Raw genomic sequence first — 18,545 nt, 5'->3', positions numbered from 1 at the left:
GCTCTGCAGCCATCACCACAGGGAGCAGATTTAGAGTTCTCTTTTCCTCTTTCTGCCTGCTCACATCCTGTCCTCATTCCCAAGGAGTGAAACAACAAAATCCTTCACCTGGAGAATTGTTAGATGGTGCTCATACTTTAGAAACTTCAGGTTTATCATACAAGTTAATATTTCAGGAAATCCCCGGGCTTCCTGCACTGTTTTGTCTCAATTCTTATCTATAAATGTCTGAGTAATAAAGTATTACAAAATGTATTTCTCCATTGTCAGGCAGAATTGTAAAGATTTTTTTCACAAAAGCTAAATCATTCTCATTCAAAAATGATAAGAACAGACTTGCCTGAAGTACATTCACCAGCAAATGTTCATTATTCTTTTCTATTGTTTAAGTTGCTTTGAATCTCTTTGGTATTTGGTATATACTGGGGTGTATGTGTGTATGATGGTATGAGTTCCCATTTAATATATTTTTATTTCTTATTATTTTAGCATCCTGAAACTTATTTATTCTTCTCTTGCAATGCTGTTACAACCTAAAAATAAGTGTGATCATGTTTCTCTTTGTGTATTCCTTTTAATTCTTTCTTTAATTATTAGATTTAATTAAGACTTATATTTCAATTATGAGACTTAAAGAGTCAGGTCTCAAAAAAAGTGGACATATTTAATAATTCTATTTGACTACCTTAAAATGATGTTTATGTTAGTAGTTTAAATTGTGAGCTTCACATTGATCATGAAACAAAACTTCCTAATATTTTGTTTATCTAATTACAAGTAATGTATCATATGTTATACCCAGAGTGTCACCAAAATGTTAGGTAAATGTCTACTACTCAAAATTATTTAACATCCAGTTTGGCAGCTCAGTGTGGCTTCCCTAATCCTAGACAGGCAGAGCTAGAAGGTCTCCATGGGCTTAAAGTTGGCTGGGCAAAAGAATGAGACTGTCTCAAGCCAGCCAACAACAACAAATAAGACAAACTTATCCCATGTTCCTCTTTTTGTGTCTGGCTTACCTCACTCAGGATAGTGTTTTCTATTTCCGTCCATTTGCATGCAAAATTCAAGAAGTCATTGTTTTTTACTGCTGAGTAGTACTCTAATATGTATATATTCCATACTTTCTTCATCCATTCTTCCATTGAAGGGCATCTAGGTTGTTTCCAGGTTCTGGCTATTACAAACAATGCTGCTATGAACATAGTTGAGCATATACTTTTGTTGTATGATAGGGTATCTCTTGGGTATATTCCCAAGAGTGGTATTGCTGGGTCCAGGGGTAGGTTGATCCTGAATTTCCTGAGAAACCACCACACTGCTTTCCAAAGTGGTTGCACAAATTTGCATTCCCACCAGCAATGCTGGACTCACTGAACATAGCGGATAATGAGGACTACGGAGAACTCAAGAACAATGGCACTGGGTTTTTGATCCTACTGCACGTACTGGCTTTGGGGGAGCCTAGGCAGTTTGGATGCTCACCTTACTAGACCTGGATGGAGGTGGGTCTTCCTTGGACTTCCCACAGGGCAGGGAACCCTGATAGCTCTATGGGCTGACAAGGGAGGGGGACTTGATGGGGGAGGGGGAGGGAAACGGGAGGCAGTGGCGGGGAGGAGGCAGAAATCTTTAATAAATAAATAAATTAAAAAAAGACAAACTTATTTGTGAGTGGAGGACCTCTTTAGTCACTTTCTGAAAAGATAAATTTATTTGGTTCTCATCCTTGGTAATATGCTCATGTATATTTGGAACTTGCGTTTCAAACTTGATGATCTGCCCTTAACACCTGAGTTGCCCCACCCCCCGAGTAATATTCAAGGATACCTCCCATTTTCATTGTGTCTATTCTTTTGGTTATTATATCATCTTTTTATTGACAAGGTGTCTATTTCTTCTCCCCCTGTTTTCTTTTTATGTTGTCTAAATGTGCTGACCTCTGTGATCTTAGTCATAGGATATCTGTAATTTTCTGTAAAATCTATCTCCCCCCTCCCCTGAAATTTGGTTTGTGATGAAATGATTTTGGAAATCATTCTCTAGGTAAAGTAATTTTTTTCTTCTAATCTTCAAATTCTTTGGAATTACCTCACCGTAAAACGTTTTTGGAAATAGAAGATATGTGGTCAGCTTTCCCTCTGTGTCTCTTCACTTCATTCTCTGTTTTTGCCACATGCAAGAAATCCACAAAGATCTTCAGATATGACTCGCAGTTCTGTTATACTCTATTTGGCTGTTTCTCCTTTTTTGATAGATCTTTCCACTACATTTGAAGTTTCAAAACTGTATCTTTCTTTTATGTAAAGTTTGTCTTTTTAAAAAACTACTTTGCTTTTATTGCATTCTATTATTTATAATGATTTCCATTTATTATTTTCTTTATATTCATTTAAAATGGTTCATATATGCTTTCATTTTTTTTAAACAGTTCTACCTTTTTGCAACCTGCTTAGTCTTTGTTACTATGGGTCTCAGCCAGAACATGTATCATTTACCTGGTTCACGGTAAAACAAGAAGCTCAGTTTTGTTAGGGTTTTCTTCTAAAGTGGTCCTTTGTGCTCTGTATCAAAGATGTTTCTTTATATAGTTGGGGATTTCTATTAGTTTCTCTATGTGAGGTTTTGAAGGATACATGTACACACACATAAAACTCAAGCTTCACCATGTGTAGGGCTAGGACTGAACTTGTCATGGTTAACTCTGTTTTTCTCCTTTTCCTTCTCTGTTGCATTTAAGATGTCCAAGCACCCAGACTTTGGACACCTTCCTTGGCTACTGTGTTCATTTCACTTGTCACTTCTAGACATCAGTGACATTTCTAAGGAAATTTATCTATGCAAGATTTTCAGTTCATGATTTCCAACCAGTTTAGCACTAAACCTTTTGCTGTCAGAGACCCGATAAGGGAACCTACCTCTCCTCTTGTGCTTGTGACATCAGCCCTTACTCATTGGGTCCTGCCCGTGACTTCTTTTCTGGCCCTCAGAGCAATTTGTTAATTTCTAATTGAATTTTGTCTTCAGTAAGTCTTACATTCTAAGAAAGAAGTGGATATGTCCAATAAAGGTGATAATTAATCTTATTGCTAAATACCAAAACTGCCTATAGGAAGCAAGTTAGTTGGCAGGGCCTATTCTAGAATCTAGACACAAACTAAAAATCAGACAATGCTGCACTTGGCCAATGTTAGAAAGACAGTATTATGACCTGAATGCTTTTGCCTCCCCACGTTCATATGTTAAAATCCCTTCGTCTCTGGAAGGTGATAAGTTCACAATCTGCTTTATGTTTATGGACTAATGCTCTTACATTAAAGGCCTAAGAGAGACCCTTTGCCCTTTCTGCTCTGGAAGGCTTCCACAGAAAAACAGTCTTGTAGAAAATAGGTCATTGAGAGATACTTAATCTGCCAGCACTCTGACCTTAGACTCCCCAGCCCAGAGAACAGGGGTAAATTCATTTCTGTAATTCATAAACTACTCTGTCTAATGGTGTTGTGTTAGAGTGGGCCTCAGGGAGCAGTACACACAGCTTCTCAAAGTTCATAACTATTGAGGTCCAAGCAAATTTATGTTTCAATGCTTCCTTTTGTTGCCTCATGTTCTTATTGAATGTTGGAAAATATTCTTCCATTTGTCTGATCTTGCGCTTGCTTCCTTTATGCCTCTCCATGGGATTATCTGAAGTTCTTTTCCATGTTCATGTGAAACTTCTGGGGTGTTCAAATTATTTTTAGTGGCACAGTATTTAAGGAGATTACATATATGGCAAAATGACAATTTTTATGTCTCAGGTACTTTGCAAAACTGCATCCAAATAATATCAATCAACACCAAATAAGCCAATTAATAAAAATAAAACTTTTTCTTTTATCGTTTCAAAAATAGAAAACTTTTAAAAAATACTTTTTTGGTTGAAGTAAATATCAATATAATGAAAAATAAAAAATATTATTAAAATGGTATTCAAAATATTTGTATTTTAACCTAATTAGATCCTTTTAATTTATTTTGTTTCAAGTAATCACTAGTTTAATGGAAATTATGAAACAATTCTATTAAATTTCTAGATTCTCAAGTCATTGTTTCGCTTCAGTGAATATAAACATTCTCAAAAGTTGACGTATGTCTCGTTTTATTATCAGTTTCCTGATTTATCATTATTTTCCCAACTCAACCATTTTCTTTCCTATTACCAGAACAAAGTTTCAGAAATCCAGCCTGTTATTTTTATATTGAGTAGTCACACACAGTCCCGACTGAACTTGGAGTTGAGTAGCCCAATTTAATACATGCCAAAGTCACTCTGCCAGACAAAGGTACTGCTAGTGGAACCTCTGCATGTAAGACCTTAGCAATATTATTGTTGTAATCTCAAGCATGATGGAGTCAGGTTCCATCACGGGCAAGACTGGTTGCATCAGGGAAGACTAAAACAAAGACAGATTGTTTGGTTAACTAAATACAAGGAACAGTATCAAGGAATTTCCTAGGTGGCAGTGACAATACTGATGTCATAGCATTGCTCATGTAACTTGGAAGCCTCACTTCCAAAGACTGGAGTAATGAAGTCACCCTAGACATTTATATATGGCTAAAAGCAATAACACTGTTATCTCATTCAGCCCAGGTTTGCACAGCAGTTTCTGGAAGCTACCAAAAAGAGATTGAGAAAAAACATTACCCCCCCAACACCTCAAATGTTTATAGGTGTCCATTCTATATTTTGCTTATAGTTCCTGCAGACATGATAGAAAGGAGCTGGGTCACATTTAAAGATCCTACTTGATAATTTTCTTCAAGAGGAGAGACATTAGTTTCTTAATGAAGTGGGAGACACATTGAACACCGAGGGATTTAGGAAGTTTTGTGACAACTTTCCAGAATAGAAGCTACAAAAATATTATGAATAACACGAGTTTTTGTTAAACACAAGGAAATCTTTTAGCATTGAAATTCTCCTTTGCATTTAGGAGAGGTATACATACAAATAACTTATATGTGAAATAGAAAAAATCTGATTCGAAATTTGGAGATCAATGTAAGAGGGGCGATAGTACAAATCATTGCTGTGGCATGGGCAAGTCCTTGGGTTTGATTCCCAACACCAATATCACCACAAGAAAGAAAAAAAACGTCTCAAGGTAAGTGGGAAACCAAAGGCGCAGAGGACCGTGATCCTCTCCAGCTTTAGTTTGTTCTGAGAGTCCCCTCCCCACTCTCCACACTCAGGAGCACATTACTAAGAGATGTGCAACTCTTACAGCCCAGAGTTTGTACTCTTTTTCTATCTGAAAAAATGTAGAGTTTTATAGCTGTGTCTTTGTCTCTTGCAAATCTGATTATAGCCATATTCTGTTCATTGCCTAATTGTAACGGAAAGAAAAACTGGTCTATTACATATAAAGCCTATGCAAAAACAGAAAAATAAAAGAGGCTACCAGGACCATAGATTCTTCTAGCCTTCTTTAAGTTAAGCTAGAGGTGATCCAATTCGCAAGCTGCTGTCTCTTCCAGGATTGCTCTCTGGCTTCTGTCTGTCTCATCCCATAGATAGACAGTGAGGCTTAGGCCAATACAAGAGATGCTACAGGAAGGGCTTCAGCTTGAATTTATTAACCTTTCTTCATTCTGGATGGAGAATTTTACTTATGAACAATACTTCTGTTAATTTACAGTTCTCAACTTGTTTCGTTTACACAGAAGTAATAGGAGCTCTTAATAGGACCACCATGACCACCTTAAAAAGTCTGAATATAAAAGAACTAAGACAGTACTTGAGGTGAAAGCTATTGCTTGAATTAATCACACTCCTGGCCATCCATTCCCAAACAGAAGCACCACCTATTCCCTCCACCTACTCAGATTTAATAGACACAAATAAGCACAAAATGTAGCAGGACTTTTCCCCTGGGCCTGTCAGCCTGCAAATAATAACACAGATTATAATTGATTGTGAAAGCTTGGTCATTACCTTAGACGCGTCCCATTAGCTGTTATAATTTAAATGAACCTGTTTTTATTAATCTATGTTCTTTCGTGTGACTTGGTTATCTCATACTTGTACAGTATGTCCAATCTTTTTAGGGTCTCACTAGTGTTCCCCGAGTGTAATCCCAGTGTCTAGATTTTCCCTTTTCTTTCTCTCTCTTCCTGGATATCCTGCCTATTTCTCCTGTCTAGTTATTGGTCATTCAGCTCTTTAGTAAATCAATCAGAAGGTACCTTTGGCAGAGACACATCTTTACAGTGTAAACAAATATTTCACAACAACAAATAGTAAAATAAAACATAGAAATTAAGATGATAGGGCAAAATAGTGTTTGTCTTAATATGCCAATTGAAAATTGAAAATTTGCAGAGATCCTAATAAACGGTATATATTCAGCAATTATTTGATACATTACATGGACAGCTATGTGGATAAAGGCAGGAATTGGTGGGTTTTGTTTACTTGACACTTTATTTACTTCTTTAAAAACACAAATGACCAAATCTCTTTTAAAAATGGTGGTTATATAGCCTGAGCTGCGAGCTGAGGAATTCTGAGAAACAGCATCAGTAGAAACTCAAGGACTCTCTCTTTACTGGGTCCACTGAGAACCCCCAAATCAGTGTCTGTGCTCACCATGTGTCCTTACCTGAGTTCTAAATGGATGTGGTACTGCTACATGAGAGTTCTATGATTTCAATTTCCCCAAGTCATAGACATAACCATTATTTTTTTGACACAGCACTCATTAAGTATCCCACACTGGTCTCAAATCTCTTATTATCCTTCTGCCTCCGATGTTTGAGTGGTGGAATTCCAGGGAGGATCAACAACTACCAGCTTCATCTTTTCTACTTACTAGCTTAATATTAATACTATCTTGGATTGTGTGGGCATTGCCACGCCTCCTGTACCTCTACCAGCATCTCCCTTTTCTATCTCTCTTTTCTCTGCCCAGGAGAACACAATTCATGCTATAATCTATTGTTTAGAAAATCCTTGCAGTTTAGAAAAATATCGTATATTCTTTGTCAATCTTTAGTTTAGTTATAATCAAACCTGCTTTCCTTTGGTATTGATATCTACTACAAATAAGTTTGGAAGCATTTGGTTTAAATGATATAATTTTAGGAATCAGAAAACATTGTTTTCTACTTCTCTTTACTTCAAATATTACAAATGATAAAATTTAAGTAAAATTTTGTCAATTTAAAAAATGAATCAAAATATCAAACATGATTTACAGCATTGTTTTTTTAAGATGTAGAATGTGTTTTGGATCCCAAATATTTAATTTATGAATAAAACTTAGAAAAGATCACACTTGAAATTAGTACTTGTGTTTCTCTCCAAAGGCAATCTTGAAGGGAACCAACAACAACCCTTTTCTCTTCCTACTCCTCTCTCCCCTTCCTTTCTCCCTGCTTGATTTGTCAAGGGTGCTCCTGGATTTGGTAGACAATTTAACCCATTCCTATCTTTTATAGGAATGATGATGTTTACAATGTCAGTTATCCTGCAAAGTAAAGTTGTGGTCATTTTCTTTTTTTAGATCTCAGCCTCAATGGGCTCACGGTGTAGGTAGCAAGAATTAATTTCACGGATCAAATACTCTCTGCTGTTTTCCTCCTGGCACCAGTGGTGCTTTTTGACTTTCTTCCAGTGCCCGAGGTAACCACAGCATTTTGTATTCTCACCGTTCAGAAGACAGTGCTCTGTCCCCTAACTCACATTTACATGTGTACTTACTTTGGAGTTGGGCATACTACGCAGGAAGACATCATCTAATTTGTTTGCAAAACAATAAGAAAATTCCTCCAGATAAAAATGACTACTTATGAAGAAATTGTGAGCTTCAGTCTCAATGATTTAATCTTACCAGTGGTGCATCATTTTAGACACTCACAGGAGTTGGCTCAGTCAGATCAATAAAAAGGACAGGGTGCAATCTTTTATTTTTTTGGTTTTTCGAGACAGGATTTCACTCTAGCTTTGGTGCCTGTCCTGGAACTAGCTCTTGTCGACCAGACTGGCCTCAAACTCACAGAGATCTGCTTACCTCTGCCTCCTGAGTACTGAGATTAAAGGCGTGTTCCACCACAGCCTGGCCATGGAATTCTTGAAGAAACAGGGCTTATTGGTCTTATAACATGTTAGCATCAAGATAATTACTCAGAAAGATGAATAAAACTAAAGATTCGGAGTCCAAGACTATAATGGCTGTACAAATTATGAACTGAATTTTTTTTTTCACTGTGGTAAAGACAGGCTAGAAGCTTTGAAAGCAATGTGTGTGCCCTTTGTTTGTTAAATAACAGCAAATACAAAATTTTTAATTTTAAAATATTAAGTTATGAGTAAAGGGGAAAGAAGTTAAGCCACCCATATTGCTTAGTGTAGTCTCAGGAATTGTATGAATGAAAGAGAATTTAAATCCAAACCTAATTCCAGCATTTCTTTTTTTCTTTCTCATTGTGGTTTCCTGTCAGCTGTTTTCATATTCAGTGGTCACTGAGTGCTGTGGCAGAGCAATAATCAGATATGTATAATTTGAATAATGACTCTATTGTCCATTTCCAAAGATTCTGATCCATGTCTGGCATGGGATCTGGGACCATATATTTCTGTGGTCTCAGTTTAGCCTTCATGTTGAGATGCTTCCAAAATATTTGTAGACAGGGACCACTAAAGGTGTCAAAGTGGAGGAGAAACGGACATATTTCAAGCTCTGTACAGTAAGAACCACTGTCATGATGTCAGGCAGCTCTTATTATAAGATGCTCAGAGTTTCTGTTACTCGTCAGTACTGCTGTAATCACTGTGTAGAAAACTAAAGTGCTATTTACAACAGGTATGAGCAGTTTGGGTACCACTCTATTAATAACCCATGTGAAGAAATTATGATAATTTGGAAAAGCACAGTTCAACAATAACACCTGTGATCCTGCACAGTGGCATCTTCCTATAAAGAAGACAAACATCTCTAGGACCAAAATCGTTCATCCCTAAAGCTGAAAACTTTTTTTTTCCCGCATGATTCCATTGAATATAAAATCATATTTTCCTATCTACTCATTTCTTTTTATTTTAAAGGTTTTATTTATTGTTTTTTTGTTGTGAGAGACAACCTCATTCAGTGGTCCAAGACAGCCTTGAAGTCATAGCTATCCTACTGCCTCAACCTTCTGAGTGCTAGGATTACAGACATGAGCCTTCATACCCGTCCTGTATAACTCCTAGCATGGAGATAAGTAGTAAAGACATGAAGGTAAAAGTTTCTCATAATAACAGTATTTCTCCTACGTAGGGTGACAGTAATGTCAGAGGCAAGGCTTTAAAATCCTAAACATCTGGAACACAGAAGCCCAAATAAAAATCTGAGCGTCATCAATTTGCTATGAAGGATTGGTTTATGCCTAGGAAAAGTGTGCTCGAAATGTCTTAGAGCAAAGGGGTCATTTGATTGGCTAATGAAGAGTCTAAGAGTGATAATTGAATTTGATGGCATTCATTAGATAAGACATTCGAGCCGCTACGTTACAACCGCGCTATGCACTCTCACACAAGTAATCGTGGCAACGTGATACATTCACCTCCGTGTTGGATTAGGCACCGAATGAAAGGAAGAGACATGCCATGGCCCCAGAAAACGCTCCTCTGAAGCAAATTTGTCTTACACCTCCTGCCCCCCAGCCCAGGATTCTAGCGAAAATATCATCTGTGTAGCAGGCCCCCAAAGCACAGAGGCAGATGCCATGCCATATTCTTTCAGAACGCAAGGCCGCTCAAGATCATCGGCAGACAATGAACCGTGACAACTTTGAAATCGACGAAGTCCAAACGAACTGGGGGAAAAAACATCGAAAGCGCTGTCAAAGTTCCCCGCTAGCTAATCTAGCCCTTGGAACACGTTAAAAATTGTCACAGTTCCAGAATGTATGACAAATATGAATGCCCCTTTAACACAAGAAAGAAATGTAAAGAGGCACAGTTTGGATGGCTAAGGCACAGTTTGCGGTGGCTAATCTTCACTGTCAATGCGATTGAATCTAATGCCCCTTCAGAGACTGGTGCTACCCCATCTCTGGGTCTGTGCGGATTAGCAGAGCAGGGGAAGACCCACATGAAAGGGGACAACACTGCAGATGTGGACCAGACAAGAACAAAAGAGGGTTAGGGAGAAAGCTGGCACATCACCAGCAGCCCCCTGTATCTGCTTCCTGGCCACTGTGCTGTAGAGTGAAATTTTCGATGATGCCCTGCTTAACACTATAGACTGAATAGTGCACAAGATAGCACCTGAAAGGCCATTGTGCAAAACAAGACTGCTTCCTGTGGCAAATTGTTTATATGAGTGATTCTGTAAACACAATAAGAAAAGAAATTAATAGAGTTTCATTGTCTCTCCAAATCCTGCCCCCCCCCCCCCCAACATACATCCAGATAAAGATGGAAAGCACATTGGTAAGAAGAAAAACCTATCAAAAACACTGTTGTTGTTTTCTGAATACCTTAACGAGATGGTCCAGTGCAGCTTTCAGGACGGCAAGGGCACGGTCTTCTGATCTGACTGCAGGTGGTGGCTGTTCAAGCACTCTCTGGCTCTTGTTTTCCTTGAGAGAGAAAGCACAGAAAGAATCCATGAACACGCTGGCTTGCAATTCAGCACATGCTTTTACTATTGACTGGATATAGACTTCTGCTTACGCAGCCCATTCATTATTCATACCCGGCTCCAGCTTCCTCGATTCCTAGTTGTACTGGGTGCTCCAGGCTAAGAACCCATAGGTATGACTCATGCTGACATTAAAAATCTCCAATCACCCATCAAGCAAACAAACAAAAAGCTAAAAGAATCAAAGTCTCAGAAGAGTAGCTTGGCTTATAAGGGCAACTTTTTCCTATTTCTTCCGATCTATCCTGTTCAATGGCGTGGGTCCACAGAGGAGAAACAGCCTCCGCTGCCACAGAAGGTCCCCAGTGGAATTACCAGCAACAGGGAATTATCTCCAAGCAGCTCACATTTTGTTTTGCTAACAAGACTCCATGTTAGGAGACTGACGAGATATCCTTTTCTGGCAATGTTTCCCCACCCTTTTAGAGTTATTGAAAAGCAAACCAAGTCTGTGCTGATGTGTGCATCTCTTTGTAAGCAACAGCAGCCGCAGCAGGATTAATAAAAAAGGAAGATATTGCTATTTACCCAGGGAAGATATTGAAATGCTGTGTGTTGTACATAAGCATCTGATTGGCAAAGATTCTAGCGGCTCCCGTCCTTGCTTCCCATCCTTAGTCTCTTGTCTCCCTTGTCTCCTTTTATCATGTATTTTCTCTCTTCTTTTGCACCTTATTTTCTGTTTCCTTTAATCACTTCCAGTTGTACTTATCTAACCTAGTTGATATGCAAATAGCCTTGCATCCTGTTTCTACACATCACACCTACTATTTCAGATATAAAACCCTAAGTATGGAGAATTCAAGTGGCTTTATCCTAAGTCTGAATTAAGGTCTTGCATGAACATCATGTTGGACACCATAAATAGATGTAACCTGTCATTTGTCAATTAAACTAAATAAGTTAATTTTTTAAAAAAAAATGGATGGAAGTGCTGTTATCAACCAGAGCACTGTACACTCTTTGCAGATTGGTTTTCAACTCTCTGGGGGGGGGCTTACATGGTAACACCCTGTTATTTGAGGATTTGAGTTTTCCTATAACATCGTACATAAGTGAATATGTAATTCCCTGCAGCTTTCATCACAATCCACATACAATTTAATAAATTATTTGCAGTTGTTAAGAATCCTGTTTACCACCTAATGGGCCAGGATCACCCTGGCATAAACATATATGAAAATGTGCTGGTTTTCTGGGTTTGGGAAAATCAAAACCCTTGATTTATAATAATTGATGTTATATGAAAATTTATTTGTTGAGTGACTTTTGAGTCAGTTTCCTGACTACAACAGAACAGGGTTAGTAAGCTCCAGCTCAGGCTATCTCTGGATGTTTAAAAATAGATGTTTAAACATCTGTAATTTGTTCAATGATATTTGGCTACTTTCACCTTGCATTTTTGGGGGCTGTCAGTTCTTAGACATTAAAAGGAAAAAAAAAGACAGATACTCCTTTCTTTTAAAAATTAAGACATACAGAAAGAAAGATTATAACTTGTAAAATATCTCAATGCATGTTTAGGATATGCCAAGGGGCACAGAGAATATTTTTTCACTGTCAAGGGTAATTCCAGTTGCTCACTGTGAATGAAGTATAAAAGATTATCACTGATATAGGTAGATGTGTGTCTGTGTGTGATTCAGTATATTACCAGGCGTGAGGTAATCAAACACTTCTTTTCTGAGCTATTACAACCTGGGTTTATTTGATAGTTTACCCAATTGTACCCTTCATAACTGGATTATTTTTCCACAATGATTTCCAACATAAAGTAGGCTTTCCCACCAACAAATGTCTATAATGTTTCTCTTAAGACTTCGTGTCTCAAAAACATTACTTCCTCAGAAAAGGGGCCACTTGCATCAGATTCTCCACAATAGAGGAAAATGTATGAGTGAGCAAAGCACATGAGTTCTGGAAGTCAAATAGTAGAGATTAAAAGCCCTCTGTCATATGGGAATGCTGGCCAACTCACAAGCCATGGACTTCCACCAGTCTACACTGAGAACAGTGGTAGCACAGACTTCAATACACAGACTAGACAAGAAGAATTGTTTACATGGTCACAGGGTTAAAGAAAATCCCCAGCTCCACCCACAAATTGCTTTGCCATGAGCTACATAAAACTACATGCCATCAACTGAAGACATTTTCTATACAAATCCATTCTTCATTTCTCTTAGAAACAATCACCTGAAGCTGAGTCTTTGCTAGAATCCAAGGCATGCAAAAGATAGCAAATGCTGCCTCTACTCCAATGCCACTATAGGATGATTGACAGCTTGTCTTAGGAGTGAGATGCCTCTTAATTTATCAACTGTTTTCACCTATTTCATTGGATTAGAAATGGATTATCTTAATATTCCAAGAATCTAAAATAACCTGAGGGAATGTACTTAAAATACATTTTCTCTCCAAGAAAAACTGCCCAAATGACTTCTTCAGGATACTCTCAATATTAATATATGTTCAATTTTTCCATATTCTATTTTTTAGTTATTATTTTATTTTGACATCCAAGTAGCAGATTTCCTTATGGCAGTTTTACACGTTCTTGGCTTTGTTTGGTCTCCAATTGTTTTCTCTCTCCCATCTTCCTCCCCGCTAGCTTGACATAAACCTTTCTATCCCCAGTACCCTCCTTCATATCCACAACACATATGTTCTATGTTCTCCCTACAATTTTCCCTTAAGGCCTCTTTTTATTTGCTGTCTTGGGGATCCTTTCCAGTTTCCTACCACCTATACTCAACCTACATAAACATACATATGAAACTCTTGGAAGCTAAGGTCTGCATATGAGAGATACTATGGCATGTTTGCCTTTCAGAGCTTGGGTAACTTTACATCCTTCCCAATCTTTTCCATTTTCTTGAAAATTGCATAATTTCATATTTCCTAATGGCAGAAGAACATTCCATTGTGCAGCATATTTCCATTATCTATCATCAGTTGATGGGAAACTAGATTAATTCTAGTACCTCGCTGTTGTCAATAGAACAAAAATGAGCAAATAGCTCTGTAGTAGTATAGAAAGACCTTTAAGAATATGCCCAGGAGTCAGAGAGCTCAGGACCACAGAAGGTCTACTATTATTTCTGGAAAGCCTCTACACTGATTTCCATAATGGCTGAACCCATTTACTCTTTTACGGATGTAGAGTTCTTCTTTCCTTAAGTCCTCACCAGCATTTGCTTTTACTTGTTTTCTTGACGACAGCCTTTATGACAAGGGTGGGATAGAATCTCAAAGTAGATTTAATTTGCATTAGCTTGATAATTAAAGATGTTGAATAGTGCCAGGTGGTGGTGGTGCATACCTTTAAGCCCAGCACTTGGGAGGCAGAAGCAGGCAGATCTCGTTGAGTTCTAGGCTAGCATGGTGTACAAGAGTTAGCTCCAGGACAGGCTTCAAAGCTACAGAAAAAGCTTCAAACCTCTGTCTCGAAAAACAAACAAACCCAAAAATAATCCTTCTTTTGTAAACAGTTTGTTAGATTGAATTCTTTGCTCTCTTGTTTAGATTTTTTTTTTGTTCTTTGTATACTTTAGATGCACAGGTGATGAAGATTTCTCTCTCATCCCATAGGTTGTCTCTTCACTCAGTTACCTGTTCACTTTATTGTTCAGGAGCTTTGCAATTCCATGGGGTCTCATTTGTCCATAAATCGCTGTATAGTGTAATTTTTAAGAGGCTAATTTGAATAGTACTTTAGTATAGAAAATTAACTTTATAGAAGTCAATATAGTAAGGATTCAGTGAACCTTCAAAATGCAAATAGAGATGATTAGTTTGGGATGCATGACCTCAAGTATTTGACCTCATAGATAAATAAATCACAGACAATAGACCAGCCAATTACCCAAGACATGAACATTTCAAAATAACTACTCATTTTTTTCCATAATGTTCTGTATTTGTATGAGAGGAGTCTTGTCTACAACAGGCAAAGGGAAAATGGAGGGGGGAAAGTGTCAGAGCTAAGGTTTTAATTTTTTCTTAACAAACGAACGTATATAATTTAAGATTATATGTTTTCTCATTGTATTAGAAACTAAGAAAACAAAAACAAGCAAACCAGCACATCCAAACAAGCAAAAAGACCTCCGGAATTATACATTTTTTTTCTGCCACTGCCCACTTAGCTACTGTAACACCAAGTCTGTAAACTACAAATACAGCATGCAGAATTGCTTGTGTTGATACGCTTATTTACAGACTCAACAAGGTTTCCTCCTGATTCTGATCCTGAGAAATATGATCATAAGTGAAAACTGAGATGCCCAAATGAACCGCTGGCTAGTGGCATAACTGAAACATGTGCCCCATTTTTTTACCTTTCAGCCTAGTGACAAACACCCTTGTCCTGTAGACTGTACATGGCCTCCACAACTATACACAGGCTGCACCAAGACAGCATTGCACATCACCTCGCTCTAAAAATTCAGGATTTCAAACATAGAAACGCTTGTGAAATTTTGCTTTATTAAAACTAAGGTGTTCTGTCTTTTCAACAATAATGTTTTGGAGAAAAAAAATTTCTTATAACTGTTTTCTTTGTGAGATGAAAAGCGCAAGGGTATTTCGTATACTTTTTCATTGTGCAATTATAAGAAAAAGAGATTTTGAAAAGCTTGTCTTTCTTGCCTGACTGAGCCCATGAAAAAAGCTCATCTGCTTTTGTAGTTTTTGAATCCTAAAATCGTCACACAACTATGCTGAGAATTGTTAAAAAAATTGTACTGTTTGCTTGCTTCGCTTATTTTTGCTATTCCTTTGTTAGCAAGAACTAATGGACATGTTTTTTTTTTCTTTTGTAAACTCGTTTTAAAGTTTGATTCCAAATATTTCAAAAGAGGCTTAGACCCCTTTGTAGAATACATGTATTTGGCAAAAGAGCATGTAGATTTTTGCAAAAAAAAAACAAAAAAACACCTCTTTTGAGAGAGCTATGCTTGTTAAACCGTGGCTCCATTGAGTTGAGTCACAGTGACTTATTGCCACCAGGTAACCTAGCACAGTCGTGCTAGCTGTAGTGATCCTGTAAGCCTGTAGGTAAACTGAGCCAAAGTATATGCCACAAAGCTGGAAAAAACACACAAGCTTGCAAGCTGATTCTCCCAGTAATTCACACAAGCTTGCAAGCTGATTCTCCCAGTAATTAGTTTCCTGCCAGCAACCATCAGAGCCAGTCACAGTCTCATTTGAATAAGCAAAGGGATGAAAAGTTCACTCCCCCAGCAATCAACCCTTTCAGCTCAGAGCTACAGCAGAACAAGGGACAGCAGTGAATGGAAATGGGGAAGAGGATGAACAGCGATTCCTCCAGATGAGAAGGCAGGGCAATCAAAGGTAAAACCTGCAGCAGCTTGACACGAAGTTCCCTCACACCCAAATGATTTTAAAAGATGCCTTTGGAGCAATACAGTTAAAACCCACACTGCTTGTGCAATTTAATACTTTTAAATAGTGTGATATAATATATACTAAAATGCATTTTACTATTTATTTGCTATAGATTTAAGTTAGTGAACAGTTGGTGAAAAGCCAATAGGGAAGCCCTTTCTGAATGATATTCAAATCTGAGAACTCTGTTCATCTTCACGGATTGATTGTTAGATGCTGTTAGTCTTGGTTGCCATGGAATTCTTTCTTCCTTTCTTTTTAGAAATACAACTTGAAAACTTGAATTTAGTCCAAGCTTCGATTTCATAATTCACACCAAAACTATATTAAACTATTTTTCCAATATCATTGCTTTGAAGATTGAATGAATTAACCCAACTGAACATAGACATTCACATGAAAGGAAAAACAAACCTATAAAATATTAGCCAAAACACAAAAAGGCATAGTGTACTTACATTGAACTGATATTGGCTGAATTGCTAAGTATTATTTTCAAGTAATTAAATTAAAGCTTTTTATGTAAATAAGTAATCTTTAAAGAAACCATGTTGGAGATAGTATAGGTGACTGTAAACAATTTTGCAATTTGCATAAGGGCTTTAATCCAAGAGAAAAACAAGTCATATTAATGTAAACAAATATACAACTACAGTCATTTTTAAAGTTTACTATCATATAATTGTGTATTTTGTATAAACTATTTTGCCCACTCTAAGCTGTTACTTTGCACATTAAAGCCTCAGAAGCCGAGCTAGAAAACCAGACAGTTGGTATCACCCCAAAGAAAACTGCAGTTGAGTAATGGCAGCAACCTTCTCTCTCCCAGCTTTCTAAGTCATCCACTTCTTTTGGGAATGAATATATTCTCTAGATAATAACAATGGAGGGAAAAGAACTAGCTTCACTCTTTTCGAGCAATTTACATGTTTCTTCTATTAAATGTAAAAAGGCATAATTGATTCCAACAACTTCGATTTCTGCAAGCCCATATCTTTAGTTAATTGATTTTATTGGATAAAAGAAAGACTAGGAAACTGGCCTCTGCCTTCTAACGTCACTCCACACCTCTGAAAGCATTAGGAGGAGAGCCTTTACTTGTTTGTAGCACTGGCCATGGAGCCAACTTCCTACATGCTAGGTGAGAAGCATCCATTTCCCCGAAGAGACACTCCGACTTTTGAAGCTAGAGTTTCATAGTGTTTATAATTAAGCCCAATTAATGAGAAACATAAAATTTTAGAACATTATATAAAACTAACAAATGTTAAATGTCTTTTATTATTTTCATGTTCTTTTGGAATGTGTATAGATAAACTAATGCAGCATTTTCGTTCAGGCCTTTTAATCTTTTTGCAAAAGGAATGGGCAAATCCTAAACTACTACTATATTAGCATATATCTATTTATATCTGGACATTTGCAATATATTGTTTTAGTTTATCCTAGTCTTTGTTCAATAGTCATTTTCGTATAGGGCTGTTCTTTATCAGCCCAGTAATCTTTCTTCATGTACATGTTCTTCACAGTGTCAACACGACATTATAGATGATGTTCGCTTGTTCACTTCCTTTCTTCCTGGAACACAATGCATGAACCCAAAGACGTTCTCTATAAATGTGAGTTAGCAAAGTTTCACACCACAGTTTAACTGTCATGTCTGCTAAAAAGCAATGCTAAATAAGACACTGCCAAGAAACCCCTGAAGCCCTGCTTAGTATTCTGTGGTGTTGGTTAAGGACTCAGCTCTATGCCTGGCACAGGGCAAGTGTATAAAGACCACAGTTTGACAGATGTCTACATATCACCAGACCTTTCAGATCCAGTTTCTTCTCATATTCAGAAAGAACGATTAGGATCAGTCTTTCCAAATATCTTACAAATGGGGTCAGCGGATGTGGGATTCAGAGGGATGACTTTGGTTAAGAGTGCAGAGTGGTTCTCAGCATTCATGACTGTGGTTCAAAACCTCCTGTAAGTCTAGCTCCATAGGATCTGGGATCCTCTTTCAACCATGATGGGGACTGTGCATACACACATGTATGTATATGCATACATATAAACACATGTACAGGCACAATTGTACCTGGGACGTAGTTTCATAGACGAGTGTTGAATAAAATGCTGTACATCAATCAGACAGTTCTTTGCACTGTATTTCTCTTTCCTTGACCACCGCTCAGAAAATTTTTGAAATTTCAGTTCCTTCCTTTCCTCTTTCCCTCCTTTCTTTCTTCCTTCCCTTTCTTCCTTCTTTCCTCCCTCCTTCCCTCCCTCCTCTTTCACTTTTGGAGGTAATTATGGGGCTATATAGTGTACAGGGCATTATGAAAATGTGATTACTCTTTCAGTAAAAGCTTTAAATATTCTGGATACATTGTTTCTATTCTCAGAAAATAAACAATCTAAAGCCCAAATAAGGACTAGGTTCTCTGGACATGGGGTTCTTTTGCATCATATTTGTTC

At 37.5% G+C, this 18,545-nt stretch overlaps 1 protein-coding gene across 3 annotated transcripts in view; it reads right to left on the bottom strand.

Annotated features, from left to right (window-relative positions):
- The window catches only part of Syt1 (synaptotagmin 1), a 492,018-nt gene that overhangs the window by 387,218 nt on the left and 86,255 nt on the right, over nt 1–18,545 (bottom strand). For 2 of the 3 annotated variants that reach the window (XM_075954765.1, XM_075954767.1), the window contains exon 2: nt 10,507–10,608. The gene's annotated coding sequence lies outside the window, so the exon portion shown is untranslated. Of the gene's footprint in view, nt 1–10,506; nt 10,681–18,545 lie in introns of all 3 variants that reach the window. The other variant, XM_075954766.1, reaches the window with a different exon arrangement.

This window comes from Microtus pennsylvanicus, chromosome 20 (assembly GCF_037038515.1).
Source record: "Microtus pennsylvanicus isolate mMicPen1 chromosome 20, mMicPen1.hap1, whole genome shotgun sequence".
Taxonomy (NCBI): domain Eukaryota; kingdom Metazoa; phylum Chordata; class Mammalia; order Rodentia; family Cricetidae; genus Microtus; species Microtus pennsylvanicus.
The sequence above is the reverse complement of the archived record's forward strand: the minus strand, read 5'-3'. Positions and strand labels throughout refer to the sequence as shown.